We start from the raw sequence: 23,116 nt of genomic DNA, 5'->3' as shown, positions 1-23,116 counted from the left end.
TAATGCCTCTAAAGTGTATTTCCTTTCCGTCTTTGATAGAATCACTTTTGTTTACGCTTCTTCAGAACACAACTCTGCGATGTGAAAAGAAGCTCATATCAGTGTCACGAAAACAAACAAACTAGTGCTTCATTTGATCAAACTTTCTTCTGTTTTTTTAAGGGATGAATTTAAGTGTTTAATTTATGAGAATTTTCGGTTCAAAGAATGAAAGAGTACGTGTAATTTATTCAGCAGTCCAGCGTTCCGTATCATGTAGTGTTTTTGCATAATGCAGAAGTTGGCAAATAGTGAATTTAATATAATAATTTAATTGAGGTCTATTGTTCCATCAAATGTCACTCCGTTGCTTCTATTACTTTATACTGTGTTTTCTGAAGCAACAATACTTTAAATGAAGCAAGTCGGAATCTTTTCAGTGGGTTAATTGGAATATTCACAAATGCTTAAAAAAGAAAAAAACTGCTGACGGTATGCTCTAATGGCACAAGAATGACTGACGCTGGCCAAGTGTAAAACACCTCGAACGCGCAGAGCCAGTCATACATTTGACCAGGCGTGAAGATCAATTTATTTATTTGCACTTCAATAAGGATGGAGGGGAAAGTTAAAGGTTTGAGACAGAGATGTGTTTAGTTTGTCCTTGGAGGAAATGTGAGGAACAATTCAAAGAATGTGGATACAAGACAAGAAATATCTCCGTAGCCCCCTCCTCCCCGCCTGGACCCAATGGAGTACTCTCAACTGCCCATGATCATAAATCCAGATCTGGGCTCTGCAATATAGGGTAGCTCCGTGCTTCCTCTCCGCCCCCCCTCCCGTTTCCTTTTTTACCTGCACCGTACCTGTTGGCGGAAGCAAAATACGTCCTACATATCAGCGAGGAAGAAGGGAGGCGAGCCACCAACTCAAAGGATGTTGATCACTTGTGTCTTATCACAGGCTGAGCCAGGCCACCCCTTGTGAATTAAAGGAGAAATAGTATCTCGCTCCCTCATTTTTCACCGCCCAGAGATGTTCAGTTGCTCCCTTTCTTCCGGCTCCTGCGCCAGAGAGATAATCCGGGCCCATTTCGGGCAGCGGAATCCATCTTTCTCTGGATACTGGACCGCTAGTCCTTGGCTCTCCTGAGGTCATCAGTGTTGCCAAGCAGAACCTCCTTTTTTATATATATGTATTGTTTTTATTCACCGATTGTTTTGCTCCGAAAGTTTGGGACAGATAGAGCAAGGACCACAGCGCTGAATCTTTTAGTTATGTGCAGAAGGGGGAACTCATTGATTACATTTTTTAATTCTTTCTCACAAAGCCAAATCATTTTTGCTACATTTTACTGTAAGAGATATTAAAAGACAACATTTCATTCTGTGCTGGCGGAGAAATGTATGGAATGGAAATACATACTCTAAATTTTTCATAAATTGTCAGGAAGTCTTTTTTTTTAATTTAGTTATTTAGTAATTAGAATGCAGTTCTGCTTAGAATGAATAGTTTACATTGTGCTGCATGCTTTTGATTACGTGGGAACAGGGTTTAAAGAGGGATTAGTTGTAGTGGTGCAGCGGGGTCATCGTCATCTGCGTTGCGAGCTTCATTGATACAGGCCATGATCAGCTGACTTGTGCTGGTGCCACTTTGAGAGTCACTGCTGAAATCAAATAGGTATAAGGAGATGTTACATGAGCTAAAAGGACTGACAGCAGAAATTAGTATAAAAGAAAGAATTCAGTGAGTCTAATCAGCACCATCTGCTTAAACTGATGCTCGCTAACCTTGATGTGACCTTACACTGGCCATAAACATCACAGCCTGCACTGGCGTCCAACATACAGTAAATGCTGCAAACAAAGCAGTTTAGTCTTCATCAAACAGCCTCATATTTCCTCATGCAGCCTATGAATAACACGCGATTATAGTGCTTCAGTTTGATGTTACACAGATCACTTCAGCACTGCATCATGTATAGATCCAATATGTGACTAAACAAGTGTAAAATGAATTAGGACACTACAAGAAAGATTTAAATTTCCAATGTATCAAATGTCACTTGCTGAGCAGTTCTCACCGATGAAAATGACTCCTCGTCTTCCTCTCCTGTCCTCTCTTTCTTACATCTTTCTCCATCTCTGATGGTGTCATATATTAGCTTTTATTCCTCTCTCTCCCTGGGAAATACAACTGTGTTTCCAAACAGACACACTGTGGGCCAAACAGAACAGAAATTTGTATTTTTGCTGATATTTGTCACGCTGTTAGAAAAGTTGCATTTGAAATCACCCGTCACTTAAAAAACCTTACTGGCTTTATTGCTGCTCCTCTTCTGTAGTGGTAGCTAGATGCTGAGTACATCGACCAGTAATAAGGATGAAATGTGCTTACTATTCCCTGGAATAGCCTCCCACTGTCGTTCTCTAAAACCTAAAAGAGAATTATGGATTTGATCAACTGGTCTCTGAATGCTATTGACACCCTTTTCTCAACGAGAAATCTGGGCTCGGGAGAGCCTGAGTGCCCTGGAGGGACTTTCCCTGCCGGATACACGATGGACGGGTGGCAGAACTGGAGGATCATGTGCCTGGCGGGACTGTCGATCGAGGACGCTGAAGATATCTATCTATTCGGAACCATGATAACAGGGTTCATGCTGATCGGAGTTGGCTTAGCCCTGGTTTATCGGAGAAATAAGAGAGCGGAACCGGCTGTTCAAACCCCCCCCCCCCCAAGGCTGCCCGCTGGAATCGAAATGGAACGAGGCGCAACCTCTCACAACGAACGTAATATGGTCAACACCTTGGAGACGCTTGCAGCTGCTGTGAAGGCTCAAAACAACACCATTGAGCGTATGAGGGGAAACATCAGAGAGAGGCCTGCTCAAAATGAGACCCTTGAGCGACAGTTGGAAAACATCACGGAACGGATCATTGCAGTTGTGAGGTCTCAGAATCAAAAGAACGATAACAAGTTTGATACCATCATGGGGAGGCTCGCGGCTCTCCAACGGGAGATTGAGAGGCCAGTGTCGGAGTGTTAAAGAGCAGCCTGAAAAATTCTCCTGGGCTGCTCGCATGAAATTAACAAAACCAACATAAACATTGCGGATCCCCATCACGGCGCCAGCTGCAGGCCCAAGGCTGGAGCCGAACAATCACTCCCTGATAACGACTGTGTTACGGCTATTCTTCCCATCCCATGCAAGGACACCTGGATTGGCTGGAGGACTGTTTACTTAGCCTGATAGGCCGAAGGACACTGTCTCAGCTAAACTATGGACACGCACACACACACACTTACATTGATAAGCACTCACTCATCCCCCCTCCCTTTCCAACGCCTTCGATGCTTGTGCCCTACCGGGGAACCTAGCAGTCAACTGGACCAGCACAGATGCTGCAGGACCGGATGCGCTGTCTACACCGGCTCTCTCTTACCCTTTACCCGCCCCTGTTGCTTGTCTTGTGTTTCTATGGTGTATTGATAGTCATGTGCTTTTGTGCTGAGGTGTTTTTTCTGTTATCAAACTGTTCTCCCACTAGGAGCTCAGTCTGAGTGGAGTTTTTTTTCTCCTCCTCTTACCTCATGTAGTGTATTTTCGTTGTTTTTTCCTATCAGCCTACCTTTCTGACATGTCTGTCCAATGTGATGTTTGTGTAAAGTTGGTCAGAAGGTTCCTTTGTAAGTGCGCATGCGCCATTAGCGTGCTGCCTGCTGTAACCCTAATTTCCCTCGGGATGAATAAAGTATTCTGATTCTGATTCTGATTCTGATTACTTGCTAATAATCTAATCAAATCAAATCACTTTTTATTGTCACATCACATGTGCAGGTACATTGGTACAGCACATGCGAGTGAAATTCTTGTGTGCGAGCTTCACAAGCAACAGAGTTGTGCAAAATACAATAACATAAACAGGCAAAATATACGAATGGCTAAATCTGAAACTAATAAATAATAATAGGTTATTATTTATTATTATAATATTATTATTATAATAATATTATATAATAATATTATAATAATAATAATAGGTCAACGAAGCATGTTTATGTTTATAGTTATTATTAATATAGCTGTTAATTACTTCATATGGTGGATCAAATTATATATCATGTCACTTTTGTGTTATGTTTTATTGCCTTTTGTGGGTTTTTTCTATTGTGTCGACATATATTATGTCAACACAATAGAAAATATATTATGTATATATTATATTATGTTTGAATGAATATCTCCATGAAATATATCTTATATATTCCAGTTTTTTTCTCCTCTGTTGGTTGTCCTTTTAAGCTGGTATTCAGCCTTCACTGAGTGTATGCGATGAAGACTTTTTTGGTTGATGCAGGTAGGCTGTTTCATATTTGTATTATTTGTATTAAATAATTTTATTATTCCGACCAACATGAGAGCCTCAGGCATATTTCTGCTTTTATATATCAATGAACTACTTTTCAAATACATTTATATTTCGGTCACAAATATCTATGAATTGTGTTAGTTCATTATAAAAATGAGTAAACGTTGGTATGCAATATGTACAAAACAAAATGTGAGAGGAATCTTATAGTTTCTTTTTTCTGCCGGAGTCTGTTAGAGAAAGTGCTGTTGTTGTTTTCTTTTCTTTTCATTAACTTTACCTGCATAGAAATGGCTTCGTTTTGTTTTGAAAGTCTTGTCAAGGCAAGTTTTGTGTTCCTATGACTTGGAATTGGAGAATCTTTCCCGGCGGATCCTACTGGTGGTTCTACTACACAGACCCCCCCCCCCCCCACACACACACACACACACAGTATCTAGTTGAGAATGACCAAGCTAACATCCTGTGTGACTTCCAGATACAGACAGACAAACTGGTGTTGGCCAACCAACCAGACATAGTGGTGGACAAGCAGATGAAGACGGCTGTAGTGATAGGCGTAGCGATACAGACCAATAGCAACATCAGGAAAAAGGAACACGAGAAGCTTGAAAAATAACATGGAGGGCGAAGGCGACAGTGGTCCCAGTGGTAATCGGAGCACTCGGTGCAGTGACCCCCAAACTGGGCGAAAGGTTTTAGTAGATCCAAGGAACAACATCCGAGATCTCTGTCCAGAAGAGTGCAGTCCTAGGAACAGCAAAGATTACTGCAGGACCCTCAAGCTCCTGGGCCTCTGATAGAGGACCCGAACTTGAAGGATAAAGGATATACTCTCTATATAGTAACTAGTTATCCTTCAATTGTTTATTCCATCATCTTCATGCAAACATCTGTGCGCTCTGCATCATTGCCCCATAAATATATATGTTGTTATTGTCTGCTGTCTACTGTGTAACGTACAGCGAGAGCAAAGAGCTGGACCTCGTGTGTGGACGCACACTTAGTCAGTAAAGCTGATTCTGAGCGTAGCTTTTCCTAAGTTAGCTGCTATAATATAATAACTTCCCAATTTTCTAGATAAATAAAGTGTATCTTATCTCAGCTGGCCTGTGCTCATGAAATTTTAGATTGTTTTTACTCCTTGGCAGGGACCTGCTATGTCAATTGAAAAGAGGTTGTTTTTTTTCCAACATTGTTCCAAATTTTGCTACAAACAATGCTATTTCATTCCTCCCCTCATTGGATTGTATATATTTTAATATAGATAGCTTTCCTTGCAGGGTCTTGCTCAGCTGACCTGTTGCTTCCACTTACAGAACAGGGAGATACCACTTGGTTGGAATTTCTTATTTATCTGTTGTGGCTGTACACTCAAAAAAATGAAACGTTGACTTTAATTAAAATTATTTTGTCAACAGGTTCCACGAAATTGAATTATGTTAGTTTAAAGCAAAAATCTTTAGTTCATCTAATTTAAAAAAACTACTTAAGATTAACAAGACATATTTAAGACTAACTAAATCAAGTTATGTTGTATGAACATAGATGATATATTTTCAGGTTAGATAGTTTAGATTAGTTACTTCAACACATTTCTTATTTGTGGCAGTAAAATGTTAAATTTAAGTTAGATTAATTCAAATATTATATTTTCAGCCACCTTGTGCTTTACTAATTAGTTTTACATAAATCTATTTTGTCAACAGGTTCCACACAAATGAATTAAGTACATCCAACTTATTTTTTAAAATTTATTTTATTGCCAACACATTCAGTGAGCATTTGTGTAAACCCAGTCCAAAATAAAACACAACAGCTCATTAGGGTTAGTAATTAACAGTATGTAGACAGATGCAACATCAAGACTTTAAATTAAATGTCTGTATCGACCAGAAATAGAAGAGAAAAAAAACGCATTGAAGATCACATAACACATTGATAAGATGACACTTGAGTTATGCACATGTGATGCTAGTAAGGTCTGTGAGTGTTTTTTTCTTTTAGTGTCTAAAATGGATAGCAAAGTTGCTATTTGCAATGATTGCTTAGGGTCAGTCCAGTAACACAATGCCAATGAAGTGCTTTCCTTTAACAATGCAAAGTGAAGTGTCCACCTCAACAGCCACAATTAAAAAAAAAAAAAAAAAAAAAAATGTAACAACAACAACAACAACAACAACAATAATAATAATAATAAATAGTCCACTGATATTAGCAATCAAAGAAAATTACATCACCATCCCAAATAAAACTTTAACAAAACATGCCAACATTATGGTCTAACAATAAAACAGCTTGTCAGCGTTCAGTTTTTTTGCAACAGCACAGCAGTAACCATTTAACACTCGCCACTGTCAACATTTATTTTACCAGTGTTTGGGCAAAAAACTTCAGATGTAAACATTTTAACATGGAAACAATTGTTCGTCTTTAAAAGTCCACAAAATATACATTCATCCTGCATTCCCAACTTGGATGATCTGATATCCTCGTGTTGGTGTTGTTCCCAGACCATCATGAAAATGTTGTTCCAGGTTCAACATTGCAAGTGACCAATCACATTGTTGTGACGTTATTCTATTCCAAGCCATTCGTGCATTTATGAAATTCCAATGTTGCAAGGACAATATCAATTCTGCTTACTGTTTATTAAAGGGTTACGGTTAGGGTTAGGGTCAGTTGATCGGCGGACAGAGGCGGTTTCACGCAGCTTAAGTACAGTTTTTTGTTTTACGCCGGTTTTTCCCGAAGTCGCAAAAGTATGACGTCACAACATTCTGATTGGTCACTTGCAATGTTGATCCTGGAACAACATTTAGTATGATGATCTGGGAACAACACCAACACGAGGATATCAGATCAACCTCCTAACTTACCCTTATTTTTAGTATGTATTGCAATTACCTTTACAATGCACACAATGTAACACAAACTGAATATGAACATATTTCTACCTCATAACAATATGCCTTGAACGCTAATATACACACCACCCTTCAACATTTCTGGTGCAGTATCATCTCTCAATTAAATCCTTTAAATCTCAATACTTTTGATTGTCTCTTAGCTTTCAGTCTTGAGGTTAACTGAGATTCAGTGCATATATCCCACCCATTAAGAGTGCACATGCAGAGGCCAGGTCTTCCAGGTCATGCAGGACACACTAGATGGTTATACCCACATCGGCTGGAGGAGTGCTGGCATCAGCTCTTTCGATGGTAAAGATAGCAAGGGTAATTTGTTCCAGCTCCCTCTGAACAGCTGTAGCTTAGACACAAAAACATAGAAAAATGGCATCCAGTTTTAAAAAAAGAAAGAAAAAGGGCCAAAGCTACCCTTTAATGACGTAAACACAATATTAGGAACATGCACCCCAGTGCGCCACTATTTTAGACTACAGATTCAACGATAAATATAAATAGTTTGGGTATACAAGAAGATTTCCCAAAACATTTAAACAGGTTCCATGCAAATTACAACAACAACAACATTACAACATGCAACAACATTAGTTATTCAAAATTTGGTTTAATACAGATAAAAAACTAAACTAAAATTACCAACCAATTATTCTTTGAAGAGGATGCTTGGGTCTTCATTCAGGTAAAAAGGTAGTGCCCTGAGGACACACTCCCTCCCCTTTTCAATGGTTTCCTTCTGTAGAGAGTGGCAGAGATACAGGAAGAGAAAACAGATATACTTTAGGATGACAGAAACTCACATTATACGCAAAATGAATGACATATCCACTGCACAGATAGACATGTACACAAGACCAACTAATCATCACATGGACATGAATAGTTAACCTGTTGGGCAGGGTTCCCACCACATTATATATGTCCATAATGGAGGTAAAGACAAACTAGTACATCATCTTTTTTGCATTCAAAACATAACATAAAAACATTCACTTCTGGTTTAACCTAAATCAAGGGATCAGATTTTACATATGTTTAGGTAATTTAAATTTTCCAACGTTTTGAGTACCAAACTTTGTCTTGCTTAATATAAATGTAAGTGCACTGTGCAGCTACTAGGGCTGGGCCATATTATACCGTTCACGGTAATACCGGTATAATGTTAGGCAGCGATAGGAAAATGAAATATCGCGATAGAATGGGAGTAAAACGCGCATGCGCAGTGCCTTTGTTTTCATACGCACATGGCCGATTGTTGGTTTGTAAAAATGGTGCAACTTCCCTGATGTGGAACTGGTTTGGTGTTTGTCCGTCAGATACACAACAAAGCACATTTTTTTGCAGAACATGCAAGCGGCCGTTGTTATTGTCATATTTGTCGGACTAAGATGCTCTTAAATCTGGGAGTAATCTGGGTCCCAAACTCCGTATATTTGACTTCAGGTCAAACAACACTGCAGCATCACTGAGAGTTGAAAACTGTCTAAATTCTTTGATCTTTAATAAAACGATCAGCATTGCTGCTTTACCAGGTGTAACTATAAAGTTTAACTTCCAGGCATCCATGAAAACAAAAGTTATTACATTTAACGGAGTTAGAAGTTAGCAGGAAGCTAGCGGAAGTTAGCTCGCTAGTTTCGCTAGTTACCTAAGCATGATATAGCATGTTCTGACTGAGAGATTTCTGAAAAAATTCAAACGTACAGCTCTGCTATCACTTCCAACATAAATGAAGACAGGAAACTAAACAGCAGTGACGTTTGTAGGGTTACTGAAGTTGGGCTAGCTGGTATATAATGATGTGCTACGTGATCGCTAGCGACACAGCTATGTTAGCATAACATAAACAGTGAAGCTGGAGGACGAACACTAACACTTTTCCACTTATAAAAGTTAACGTGAAGGTTCTTCATGGTTAGAGACAAATGCAATCGCATGGCAGGATGCTGTAAACGGACCAAACTTCAGTCAGGAGAACAACTGAGATAATCCATCCACAATACGAGGTTAGTCATTAATATACTGCAACAACATGGGAATAGCTCAGCTGCCAGAGAATTCAACATTAATGAATCAATGGTACAGAAGTGGAGGAAGCAAGAAGAATGAGTTTAATAAAGTTTGATTTATTTGACTGCTTTGTTTCGCTTAATGTGCCTTATAATCCCGTGCACCTTATGGTCCGAAAAATGCGTACTGCACACTGCAGTTTAATGTTGCAAAGCACCTCTTTTTAACTTCAGTGGATATTATACATGGTTATGCTCAGGATATGTCAGCCCATTTCTACTGGAAATGCCTTTGGGTTAAACTTTCAGCAAGGAATTTGCATTTGCACTGTTACATTTTTATAAAGCTTTAATGTACCTAAAAACCAGCTTCTTGTTTACTGAAAATAAATGGAAGGTTGTCTTTTTGCGCTAGTAATGTTGTGGAGTTGTATTTTGTCTCGCATCAATTATATCGTCAGTTATATCGTTATCGCAAATTTTCAAATATATATCATGATAAATATTTTTGGCCATATCGCCCTGCTCTAGCAGCTACCATACACTAGCTGTTTAAATTTGAAAATGATCTTATTAGCCATAATATTTTGCTACCAACAGAATAACGCACCTGTGTGGCTGGGGCCAAAGTTTGTCTAATTTTCTTCCCTGCAACGCCTCCTTTTTTCTTGAAGACTTTTATGAGCTGGTCAGTGTATTGGTCAAGTTGTGTAAAAAGCCTTGGAACATGTGCAGCAGTAGTAATCCTCACATATTCTGCTTCCACCTGAAAATATGTCAACAAACACAACATACTGTACTGTAAATATACAGACTATATGTACACATATACAAACTAAAACGAATGTAGTAAGACCTGATTAAAGCTATAATTTTAACACAAACATTTACACAAAATGCTAATGGAGCCATTACAGCTTTTATTGTTATTTATCAAGTTCCAAAAAATATTGATCACAGCTGATCTGAAAAGAATTTCATGCCTCAGGCCCTTGAACTGCAACCATGGTTCAGATGTGGAGAAGAAATAACAGGGGCATGGGATGGGTCACAAAAGAAAACTTAACTTATAAAACAGTTTTGTTTTTAAAAGTATAACAGTTCACATACCACATACAAGCTCAGCAATACCACATACACCACATCAGTATAGGAGGGAGCAGGTAAAGGCAGGATCTGAGATTTATAAAGAAAAAAAAAATTAATTCCTTAATTTCAAGAAGCAAATTATTGTTTGAATTACAACTAAATAAAATACTACTCAGAAGAAAAGCAAGAGATTGACACTGCCATGTGCTAACTTTCTATAGAAGCAATTATCACCAGGTCTGTCGACCTCCATTGTCTGTCCACTCATATGTCTTGAATAATTTTATTAAAAAAAGTAAGTGTGTACTTTCACAAACTGTAATTTATAACTACATTGATATGTATAACTCCGCTAGGAAACATGCTGTATTTACAGACCATTTTTACATAATACAGATTACTGATAGAGCAGAACAATGGTGTCACAGTGGCTTTCGCCCTTGACTTTTTGGATTTTAAATGTCACTTTATGCTATCCTTGCTATCCTATTCGATATTTCCGACTCTCGGATTACAGAAAAGGAATCCCAAGAAAGCAAATGGAAAAATAACCCCTTGAAAGAATAACCCCATGAACCCCTGTAGCTAATCCCTTAATAAAACAAAAAACAATAAAAATGTTTCTTACACAGTCCACAAAATAAGCATGTCCAGGACCCAGTAAAACTAATGTAAAACAAGCGCACGCAAACGATATAACATGTCTTGTAAGACAAACGCAAAATATAACCATGCTGGACATATAGATACTACACAACATAGTCAAAGAAAAAAGTGGTCTTACCTCTCAAAGAAACAGCAGCTTGGCGCCAAAACAGCCTTTTTCAGTTAAATTTGAAGTCTTGCGCATGAGCAGGCACAAGCCGTGAAACCTTCTTGTTCTACGCGGTTTCATTACAACTGTTTTTGCATTACTGCCACCTTGTGGATATACAAGGTATATCGATCCTAATTGACTTAACTTAAATGTTATGCGATCAAGTAACACATTAGTATTATGTACGTTGAATAATAGACACAATTACGTAGACTTGATTAGAAAAACATATGTTAACTTAACAAAAACATATATTTTAAGTAAAATGAAAATAAATAATTAATATACACTGAACAATCCACCTCATTCATTTTTTTGAGTGTAGTGTACAAAGGTTTGTTTGTGTGTGATATATTGAAAAACGCAGGATTGACTGGATATTGCTGTGTGACTTGCTAAGCCCTTGTCCTTGGCTTCTCCTCTGACAGCAAATAAAAAAGTCAGACATCCTAGAATCCTGGATATCAGCACCTATGAAGCCGATGAAAACTGCCAGGATTGTGTGGGCGAGAGGAAAAGAGAAGTAAATAAATAGCTTCGAAAAGATATTTTCTTCTAAGATTTTATGCGTCTCAGAGAGGCGACACAGTTTCTTTGTAAGGGGAATATTGGTGTGACTTGACAGGAGTTTAAAAGATTTATGAAACACACAGTGAGTGGTTGTGTGTTCCTGTATGTGCAGCCTACCCTCTACTCCTGTAGAGGGTAGAGAAATATCTCTTTCCCCCTTGCTTTAAATTCAACTGTGATGCAAGTCTGGAAACTTACACTGTAAACTATAGATGTTAAGGGACAAAATGTGATTACTTTGGACTTGTGGACATGTGTTTTGCCACTTTCTACGCTTGGCTTCAGATGAGTGCTTTCAGGCCACTAATTGGACAGCAGAGCATGCCTGCTGAATGGCATATGTTTCTGCCTATAATGACCCTCCTGTAGTAGCTCAGAGTGGACAGGAGGAGAAGAGGGGATGCCGTCTGACCTGTAAATGTGCCAGAACCCCAGCTCATTGCATGTCTTTGATGTGGCATTTTGTAGTCCAAATCGTGCTACGACAACTTTGCTCCCAGACCGGAGTTCGTCACACGGACATGTACTATGTTTGTGAATGTTTCTGACTCCAATTTCAATAAAAATGCCTTTACTGTGCTGATTAACACGGCATAATCAATGGCCCTCGTCTCCACTCCAGAACTTGGCCCTAAATTAAGATGATATTCATTGTGAGAGTTGAATTTCAGTGATGACACTCCCTGCTGTGTCCCCTATTCAGATGTCGAGCGTGGATACATTATTGAAGGTCAAGATAGAGCCTAAAGCAAATGGTCTGAAAGGATAAGACAGAGAAAAGGGGGAGAGAATAAAGATCTTCAGGATCTGAAGATTCTCTGTCTTTCAGCTTTCAGGCCTGCTCGAGGATGAGGACGGCCATTTCTTTAATTGGTACTCCAGATTTTTGAAGCTTTCTCCTTTTGCTCAGTCACGACACTTCATAGGATCATCTCAGCCAAAAAGACAGTGGAAAAACCGAAGGAATAGCGATAAAGGGGTCTTATAAAGAGATTAATACCACTAGGAAAATTACCAACGTTAGGTGCAAGTCTTCTTTTCAAATGGGGCTCTTTATATAGTTTCCCGCACAAGCATTTGCATTTGATTTAACGTGCCGGATGTTCAAATTTAAACAATGGCTGGAAGCTTTATCTCGTGGGAGAGCATTTGTAAAGGTGTCGCTGCACAAACTGAAGTGTCACAGCATGACAAAAGTACAATCATACACGAGCGCCACCATTCATCCAAATATCTGTCCAGGTATCAGCTCGCGAGCAGCTTGTTCCTTCAAACTGCTCATGCATCACGTGTAATCTTGAAGGAGGACTATCCCGTCAGTGTCTGCAACGGAAGAGGTTTACTGGCGATTTGCTCTGAGGTTTTTTTTCCATTAACTGAACTGTGTTGCTTCCTGAAATCAGAAGCCCCAGACTCAGATAACGCAAGTGGATGTACTGTGTATGTGAAGGGGAGGGGGACTACATGCAAAACAGAAGAGAGGCAGACTGAATCAGAGGAGAATTCGTTTGATTGGTTTTAGTTTAAATGCCAACAAATTAAGCAAAAACCGTTGACTAGTGCTCCTGTGCGATATATACACATATTATTTTAACGAGTAGCGTCTTTGACACAGCTTTTGTTTAATCATTCATTTCCAGTCACATACACACACAAGACACACAGGTATGAAAGACTGTGCTGAGCACTCAAGTATTGACAAGCAGTGTCTGACAGCAACAGGAAGTAAGTTCATTCCAATAGAGGGAAAAAGATGGAGAGCAATGGACTAGCACCACCTTGTGGCCTTTGGACCATTTTCCTGACCAAGTAGAAAAATAGAATTTTCTCAAATAGCCACTAGAACCAGTTTTGTTCTGTTTGCGTGTGGAAAATGTGAATGTCTGAAATCTGCGGATGAGCAATGCATGATAATGATATATGGTATAATGTCACCAGCAGCAAAGGAGCTGCACTGGATTGGTCTGAATGTGGAGATGGCATCGAGGGTCAGGTAGCTCCATGTGCTGTGAGACTTGTTAGAGTGAGTATTTTTTATAGGCACAAGCTGCATGGCTTTATGACATCACAGTCTGTCAATCGGTCCGTGCACAATTTCAGTTCAAACAACTACTAAACATGGATTGCCATGCAGTTATATATATTCATGTACCCCTGAGGATGACTCTTAATTGTTAGTGAAGCCCCTTTTCTACCATCATTATGAGGTAGAGTATGTGTTTATCCCATTATGTCCACCTCACTGGTGCAATGCTTAAAATCTATCCAGAGATTAAGCATCATTTAAGCATAAGGTTTTCATTGGTATAAAAATGGGACAAAAGCATTGATTGGAATGAGATTTGGTACTCACATTCATGCACAACTTCAACTCATTAGATATAACTTTTGAGGTCCTTTGACTTTTTACTTGGTGTCACAATAATATTTTCTTTAAACTTTGTGATCAATAGATTGCAGCTTTAATTAAATTTCCATCAACATTTGGATGCGTAGTCATGTGAAAAAGAAAGTTAAAAACAAATCTATGTAGTGCTGTGAAAAAGGAAGTAGCAGCCAGATGCTGAATATATTTGATGCGTTTGATTAACTGATCGTCAGGAAGTCCGACAACCTCTATAAAAGCAGAAGTTTTGGCAGTTTGCGGGTCTGGAGCGTTCATGCGTGTATTCACACAAGGTCAGATTGTCAAGCTACATATCAGACTCAACAGGTTGCAGCCAGCATGTGTAATGTTAAAGTTCATGACAGCACAATTAGAAAAAGACTGAACAAGTATGACTTCTTTAAGACGCTTACAAGCCTCTTCCCTAAAAGGAACATCATGATTAGATCAGAAAGTTTCATTGGAGAACAAAAACAGAAGACTTCTGAAACACTGTCTTTTCAACAGACAAGACCGAAGTGGAGACATTTGACCATAATGTACAGCGACATTTTTAAGGAAAACCAAACACAGCTTATCAGCACAAATGCTTCATACCAACTATCGAACACGGTGGTGGAGGTGTGATGATTTGGGCTTGTTTTGAAGACACAGTACCTGCACCTTGCAGTCATTGAGTCAACCACAAACTCCTCTGTACACCAAAGTATTCTTGAGTCAAATATGTATCTGACAGCTAAACTTTGACCAAAATTAGGTCATGCAACAGGATAGTAATCCCAATCCCAACATGACTGGCTTGCTTGTGTGGGACTTTAAGAGAGTCGTGCATAATCGTACACCCGCAAACCTCGATGAACTGAAACAACGTTGTAAAGAAGAGGCCAAAATCCTCCACAACAATGTGAGAGACTCATAAAGTCAAAAAGAAAATGATGACTTCAAATTATTGCTGCTCAAGGTGGTTCTACAAGCTATTGAAGCAGGGGGGGGGCACTTAGCTTTGCACAGGACTGTATTGTGAAAATACTTTCTTTTTCACATGACTGTGTTGTTAATTGCCATTTAACCACACGGTTTACATAGTACCTACATGTATGTCAGCAATATAATTGTAAACAATGTTAGTATACTCATTATTATTTAAGACAAAGCACCACTGTGCTGAAGCGTCTAGGGTAACTTCAAATATTAAGTCTTACAAGTCGATTTATTTAGACAAATAGTTTTTTTGCGTTAGCCACTCACTTTAATATATAGTATATTATTAAATATTATATATATCCATCTGCATTTATTCAGGGAATACAATACCTCGGTCTGTGTTTCAAAGGGTTCATGCACTCGATGCACAGTCTGCCTGATAGGCGGACACACTTGACGGTCAAAGGAGGCGGTTGTCACAATCCTCGAGTGACTCCTGTGATTGACAGCCAGATAACAAGTGTCACGCAGACCATTTGCAATTGTTCCATGTAATCAAGTCTTTACCTGGCATCTGTGAAGTGCCACTGTGGTCACTGGCAGCATGCTGTCTCAAAAACCCTTGACACTTTTGTTATGCACCTTGCCATTCCCTCTATTATCACTCTACACCTCCCGCTCTTGTTATTTACTCTCTAAATTCATCTGCATTTTTATTTATTTATTTTTATGACTTTTTTTTTTAATTTCAAAGCTGCCTCACATTACAAGCATCAAAAAAATAACCTGCACATTCATCATCTTTCAATTTAGAGCCACGAGATTCAACCTCCACTAATACTCCAACAGGGATGCAGATATTTGCATTTTGATTAGTGGGGGGCCAACGTCTCCTGTCTCTCTCTCGTGTTCAATTCCACCGGCAAAACTGGCAACAGTCAAACGGCAACTGCACAGATTGAAATGATACAATTAAATAATGAATCGAACGGGAGGGGTGTTTCGGTGCCATGTTTGATGATTACTTTAGAGTAGTGTTTCCTTGTCATTTAGTGTCAAGAGAGACTCTTAAAAATCTCTTATGCGCTTGCTTTTCAGCTGCAGCCAGCTTTTTTTCCCCAAGGTTTGGAATCTGTGACACCTCGTATTGTTCGGCGGTTTAAATAGGGGGAAGGAGAGCAGTTGTTTGAGCTGTCTTGTGTCACTCATAAAAAGCACGCTATAGGGAAAAACCTGCTAAATTCAAACCAAACCTTGTGGGAGTCGTTTATTGCTTGTATTAGTAAGAGCTCTACTTTGATGTTCCATCTCCTACAAGGGCTTTGATCGGGAGAAAGGAAAACTGCAAATGAAATAAAACAAAAGTTTTCATCTCCCTCATGCCTCGCCATAATTCAGTGTGCCAGAGGAGCTGCGCGCTGTCTCCAAATACTTTGTTTGTGTTGCATTAATTTCACAGGGTGTCTTGTATAGAGAGAAAGAGAGGAGAGAGAGAGGAAAAAAACACATCTCTTTCCAATCAAATCTGCCTGACAAATCGGTTCATTTGTGTATGCAGACAAGCTTTTGCTCACATGTATTCTCAGCCAGACCTGCGGAAAATGAGCCACCCCACCCGCTGAACAAAAGGCTGACCGTTCTCTTTAGGGAGCACAAAAGAAATCAGAGTGGCATGTGTCAATCAAAACTCCGGCGTTGCCATCTTGTAACTGTAATCGGGGTGAGCATGGTTATGTATCAAAGGATGGAGAGTGAAGTAATACATTGCCATATGTTTGCATAACCTTGGGACTCTGTAACCTTGAAAAAGACAGCTGTTTCTCAGCTTGGATGCTCAGTCATCGCGCAATAAGATTTCAATTACAAGGTGTGATTGCAGAATGAGAAGAATGAATTTCATGGCTCTTTCTTCAATGCCTCACATTCCCTCTGCTTATATTCACTGATTCTGACCAGAGTTTGAGTCTTTTAGCGACAATTATTTTTAATTAAAAGCCAGACGAGAGTTTTAGTTGAACTATGTACTATCCCTCGCTCTCTCTTTCTCTCTCGTCCTCCCAGTCCTTCTCCCTGAGGCCTTTCCGGTTCCAGTCGCTGTTTGTCTTGGGGCATTGTTTTATTACCTTCAAAACTCTACTGGGAAAATCTTAAGACAGCAGTTGCCTAGCAACAAGGACCTGACGGTTCCGCCACAGGAGCGGAGTGAAGAGCGGCCCGGAGCGAAAGGGAGACATGGAGGGGAGGGGACGAGGTAACAGTCTGACTGGAACAGCAGCAATATCGTCACAGCCGGAGCCGTGGGTTAGGACCTGGTGAAGCAGCAACAGCACGTTGACCTGTCCCCTTTTGAATCGCTGGTGGAGGCAGAGAGGGGTGATAAGATGAATGTGAATCAGTTTATCTGGGCTTGTAACTGTTTTATCAGAGGGTAAGTGCTTTAAAGTCACTTTGTTAGAGGTATGATTACAGAAAGTTCAACGTATCGCCTGTTTTCTTTATTGATTAAGTCGTTGTTCAGGGAGATGAAGTTTTTTAACGCAGAGACTTGAAGCGAGCGAAATGAAATGCATCAATTTAGTTAGCTGTGGAGGTCCACAGAGGTTTGTTTTTCTTCAGACGGGTCAGTTATCATGGTATGTTTGTACATTGTTGCTCAATTTCAACAATTCTAGTGGCACAACCTGAATGTCGTACACTAATGATGTCCGCACGAGGAGCAATTCACTTGTCTCCAGTGCTGGGTGTAAAACTGGGTGTACTAAAATTAGTACTGCAACACAACTTCATCTGTTTGCTAGCATTTGCACAGGCCACATGCTAACACAAAAGCTAGCTGAGAGCCAACATCAACAGTTCACAAAGCCATTGAAGAGCTTGTAGCTGCCATTGGTACCTGTACGTGTTTCCACAGTATGGTCAATATGGCGATTGAGCCTCTTTCAACTTTGCGTTTTGTTGTCAGTTTTGTGTTCACACATAAAGAGAAAGATCACACATCTGTGCAGGCGCCTTAGCCTCGTGTTTATATAGTTAGCTAACAATTATGGGTCAGTGCAATTCAGGTGACGCTCCAGAGTAATGTGAAAGTAATGTAACGTGTCACTTTCTTCAATGCGTACTATATTACTTTACTACTTTACTGTATTACTTGCCACCACTTTAAAGGACATTGCTTTGTCACTGACACTTGGTTGCTAATGAATTTTCTAGTGTAAACCTCTAATATATTTAGCACCCTTTTACATGTCAATCAGTGGTATGCTGCACTCTCATTGGCAGTCGCTTTTATTGCTCATCTCAGGGCTAACATCTGCCCACTTTGCATCACCAGTGGTTATTTTGTCACTTGAAGTCACTCAATAAGATTGCTTCCCTATAACCACTGGTTACCATGACGCTGCAAATGACTTCCTGTGTGAATGGCCCTTAATACTAAATGATGACAATCAGCAGTGAGGATTGCACAGAGTTAGACACTATTTGACCGTTTAAACACTATAAGACAACATCTGGGTACTTGTAGCACATATTACGTTGCTGTACTTTTCAGGGTGAATGTATTTACACCATAAAAACAGTCAAGCGTAAATACAGGAGCACACTGTTTGATACTAAACACCAGATCTTATCATGGACATTGTGAAGGATGGATATGATTTCCAGGTTTAAACAGTGAGGCTAGTGCAGGAGGGCTTTAAGCCATCATTCTTAGTGATTGTCACCGAGGGGATTCCTCAGGTTGCAAGCAACTGTAAACATTTTCCTGATGAGAGTGTTTGTTAAATTGCTAGTTTTGGGTCAAGAAAACATGAAGTCCATTTTGTAAAGGATAAGTAAAAGTCAGAAAAGGGAGATTATCTAGGATGCCCTCATTGTGAGGACAACACACTCAGTGTGGGGTGTCCTTGGTTGCCCAATCAAATCTACTGGTCACGACATCCAGTTTGAAACTGGTAAAAAATGCTAGGCTTGGGGGACTTCACAGACCACACCGATTACATCATGGTGACTACATTCATATTTAATACTGTCTATGGTCACAATGTGGGTGTCTGTCTTGTCATCTAAATTCTACACGGCAGACCTATCTATCATAAGCTCCAAGTCTACTTTTGTTTTTTCTGACAAACAGCCCAAAACCAAAAAGACAAAAAAACAGATTTTCCATTTGCAGTTAATTGTCCTGTAGACCTGTTTTCTCAGGACTGGAAGTGTGAATTGTTTTATATTATTCTGACTATCACCATAAAATCAGATAAAAGACTTTTCCAGTGGAAAGTCAAACTCTTGACTCGCTGTCAATGTCTTGGATTTGTTAAAGGAGATGTCAGTGGCAACTGGTCTTTTTCAGTGAGGACCTGACACGGTGTCAAGCCAGGAGGCTTTCTCTTTAACTGCTGATGGAATTTGCATTTGTGCTACTTAAAGTCCCCCTCTTCCCCTGCCTCTGTATCCACCCTTGCTTTCACCCTTTTGGTTCAGGAGACTTTGATAAGCAGCAGCCTACAGGCAAAGAAAAATCAGAGCTGTGGTTACAAATTGAGGTCATGAGAGAGAACGCAGTGTTTGCGGGTGCACCTATTTAAGCTTTATCTGTGTTTACAAGCATGAAAACACAGTAAAGTTCCATGCATTCACTTCACTACATTGCCTTAAACCAATGCAGAGTGACTCCTTGACATTTGCACTACTGCTAGCTGCACTAGAGATTGCTTTGCTGGCACCACACCAGATATTTAATCATAATTAGCCAAACAATTACCAGGCTAATTGTTATTGGTGCGATATTGGAGTGCAAAGAGGACAAATGTCAGGTTTATTGGCAGGGGATGTTCATCCTCTGGCTTGCCTTTGTCTCACTTCACTTTAGAGTGTCAAACTCATCTGATTCTTCAACACAAACGTCTGTACAGACACGGCGCCACAAAAAGACAAGGTAACGCACATCTGTACATCGTCACCACTTGGTCGAGCCTATTTGTGACTGTTCTCTGAAGGAAATAGAAAAGAGGGGAAAAAAGGAGTAAAAAGCCATTTAAAGGCCAATGTGAATGGCAGCGCCTTTTGAGTATCAGCATTGTGTTTTACAAAAAAGAGGTCAGGCTCAAAACTGTGTGACTGATAAGTGTGGATGTTTCAGAAGGGTCACGCAGTGCTCAGTGAAGTGAGGCCTTTGCTCTCGCTATTGATAGCTCCACCAATACACCTCACGCAGGGTGGAAATCGATGTTATCTGGTGACTGTGAACTTTGTTTGTGCTTCTGAACCCCTGACTCACATGAAGGCCTGGAAGATTTTATCCAGAAAAGGTAATTATTTTTATTTACTGCAAGTGCTTCGCTTTGCTTGTTAAATGAAATAACCCAGCCTTTTTTTTTTTCCAGAATTGCTTCGGTGCACTTTTAGTAAGAAACTTTTTGCTCTGTGCAAAAAACAGTGGCTCAATTGTATTTTCTGTACAACAGAAGACTTGAAAGAGAAACTCTTCATTGTTCTGGCACATTTGCATTGTTTTTTCTTTCCCCTCATAAATTCTGCTGAGCTCTTACAGTTTACACTCACTTTGATTCTGCCTCCATCTGCCATTCCCATGAAACCCATAATTGCTCATCTATTCATTTTGTCAACAGTCTCTTTTAAAAATCATCTTTGTGAAACGATTAGCTAAAGCAGAGGAAATCATAGGAGATTTAAAGCATATGATTAATTCATTCCTTGTTGTTTTGTCAAATGGAAGATGACAAGGGTGTCAGATGACAGTTTATTAGATAGATTTCCTTTCTCCATCGAAATTACAGGCTCATTGTCATTAGCCTTTGGGAGGCCGGTTATTGGTCTAAGAGCTAAATTGCATAATACTATGTATTTATGCGTGCTGCTCCACTATGATTTAAGCTCAAATTAATACAAAAGAACAAAAAAGGCAATATTTGCAATTGAGATTAGAGTGATGCAAGTAATGCATTATGGAGGCCAAATGGCGATCGAAGTTAGAAATGTGTGATTTAATCTTGATTATGACTTAATACACCATACGCTTCTTGCAATTAGCTGTCCGTGGATGACCCTCCTATCATTTGTTAAGAGTTCAATGTAGCGTAAAATCTGGGACAGGTCAATCCCAAGTGTTTAATCTGTTCTTGGGTAAGGGAGATAAAAAAAAAAAACGGCGACGTCAGCCGCGCAGGGTAATTAGCCGGGCGCATCATGTATGAGAGGCTGTATCCCGCTCCCGTTCTTCCATTCGGGCTCATGTAATGAGTTTAGCAGGAACGGAGCAGACATGTTGAGAAAGGGGGGAGAGACGTAAAAGAAGCAGGAGTGCACAAGGGTAAGGGAGAGAGAGGTGCAGCAGAAGATGAGACATTCTCAGAAGACCAAAGCAGCTCTGCGGCCTGTCAAGAACAACTGTGTGTCCATCCCCATATCAGAGCCCCAGTGTTCCAATTCTGATAAGATAAATCCTCGTATTAGTTTTACTCTTGAACTGTATCACAAACATTGTTGCAGAGCTCATCAGCTCCGGATTTTCCTGTATTATCTGTTTAAAATGTAGGAAAAAAGGATCTGAGTACATGTAGTTTGAATTTACCCATTTAAAATGTCCATTGTGTATAAACTAAAAGTGATTTATGGGATTGTTGTCTCAGTTCCACAGAATGGGTTTAGAACGACCTATAAGTCCAGGCTGGATTATAATATGAATATGATTATTACAAAGGAAAATGTGTTTCTCAAAGATTCAAACATCAGGACAAAGCACGTCAGACACAAAACTTTTCTGCGTTCTAACTGTCAAAATGTGAGATCTCAGAGTACCTTATAGAGCTTTGTTTTCGTTGTTTTCTATGAGGATTTTCTTCTTTTGTTTACCTTATACACAAGTATGCTCACACACACACATATAGGAAGACTGTTATCTAGTAAGCCCAAAAAACGTATATATTTCCAACTCTGAATGTAAAATACTTTCAAATAAAGAGAACAGTAACCAAACAAACAAGCCCTGAGCAGAAAAGTATGAAATAAAACACAGGAAAGACTCAATCCAAATTCTAAATATAACCTCCATGTCAACAGAGAGGGAAGAGGCTGTGTGTAGCTCGCAATCCTGGCAAGGAGTTAAAGGTATGAAAATGTGTATGTGTATGTAAATTGGACCAAATTTTCCTTGGTTTTTGTGACCATTAGCAGGACTTTGAAGCAAGCATAATTTAACCGTGTGCTTTTCCATTTTCTTCATCATGCAAGAAACCAGGAAACTAGGAGCTGTCAAATAAAAAAGCATACGAATAAAGAAACTGTAAAAATGTTAGTCCTGTGTGGGATTTGGGTGAGTCAAGTGCTGCATAGATGACTCTTTCATCTGGCCAATCCACAGTTAGCATCACCCTGGTTTTCTAGATAAAAAGCCAAACTACTTTTCCCATTGGAAAACAAATTGAACATACGTACATGTATCTTTAAATAAATCGACACCACATTTTGATTGTGAAGAAAGGACAATGTAGGGTCACCCACCAGGTGGGCCAGTGGTGCAATGGATAACACGTCTGACTACGGATCAGAAGATTCTAGGTTCGACTCCTAGCTGGCTCAATTCTTGAATCCAGAAGAATCTTAAATCCTGGATTTATGGCTCCGGATAAAAGCAAGTGTTTTTAGCACATTACTTCATCATCGAAGATTAGATTTCCATACCAAAAGAGCAAAATTGTTACCTCGTTTCCAGTTTTGTTACTATAATATCATCAGGAGTTGAGGAACCAAACTTCTCATGTGTGTACATCTTATGTCATCAATATATATGACTTCATCATGTTGCCTAGCAACTACCGAGAAACACGCTAACAATACAGATTTTTAGCATTTATGCATCTATATCAACTGATTTAATTTTTATGGCAGTAGCATCTCATTAATAGCCACTAAAGTTATGTTATGCTATATAATATACTATGATAGTATCAATTTTCCTTGCAGCCATATTGCAGTGGGTTAAAAATTACCCGTTTTTAGCATCTACCATCGATATTTTTCTG

At 39.5% G+C, this 23,116-nt stretch overlaps 2 long non-coding RNA genes and 1 other non-coding gene across 4 annotated transcripts; 1 reads left to right on the top strand and 2 right to left on the bottom strand.

Annotated features, from left to right (window-relative positions):
• Positions 1-6,418: 6,418 nt before the first annotated feature.
• LOC146714837 (uncharacterized) lies at positions 6,419-8,174 on the bottom strand. Its single transcript, XR_014918868.1, has 2 exons — positions 7,923-8,174; positions 6,419-7,625 (listed from the first exon to the last, which is right to left on the bottom strand). It is a non-coding gene; the product is annotated as an uncharacterized LOC146714837 (long non-coding RNA).
• Positions 8,175-9,898: 1,724 nt separating this feature from the next.
• Positions 9,899-11,513, bottom strand: LOC146714836 (uncharacterized). 2 transcript variants are annotated; one of them, XR_014918867.1, is made up of 3 exons: positions 11,162-11,513; positions 10,399-10,464; positions 9,899-10,054 (listed from the first exon to the last, which is right to left on the bottom strand). It is a non-coding gene; the product is annotated as an uncharacterized LOC146714836 (long non-coding RNA). The 2 variants fall into 2 exon arrangements; XR_014918866.1 differs by lacking the exon at positions 11,162-11,513 and having other exon boundaries at positions 10,399-11,155.
• Positions 11,514-22,600: 11,087 nt separating this feature from the next.
• Positions 22,601-22,673, top strand: trnar-acg (transfer RNA arginine (anticodon ACG)). Its single transcript has one exon. It is a non-coding gene; the product is annotated as a tRNA-Arg (tRNA).
• Positions 22,674-23,116: the final 443 nt, after the last annotated feature.

This window comes from Copadichromis virginalis, linkage group LG3 (assembly GCF_057382275.1).
Source record: "Copadichromis virginalis isolate Kocher_CV1m ecotype Utaka linkage group LG3, C_Virginalis_male_GT1.1, whole genome shotgun sequence".
Taxonomy (NCBI): Eukaryota; Metazoa; Chordata; class Actinopteri; order Cichliformes; family Cichlidae; genus Copadichromis; species Copadichromis virginalis.
The sequence above is the reverse complement of the archived record's forward strand: the minus strand, read 5'-3'. Positions and strand labels throughout refer to the sequence as shown.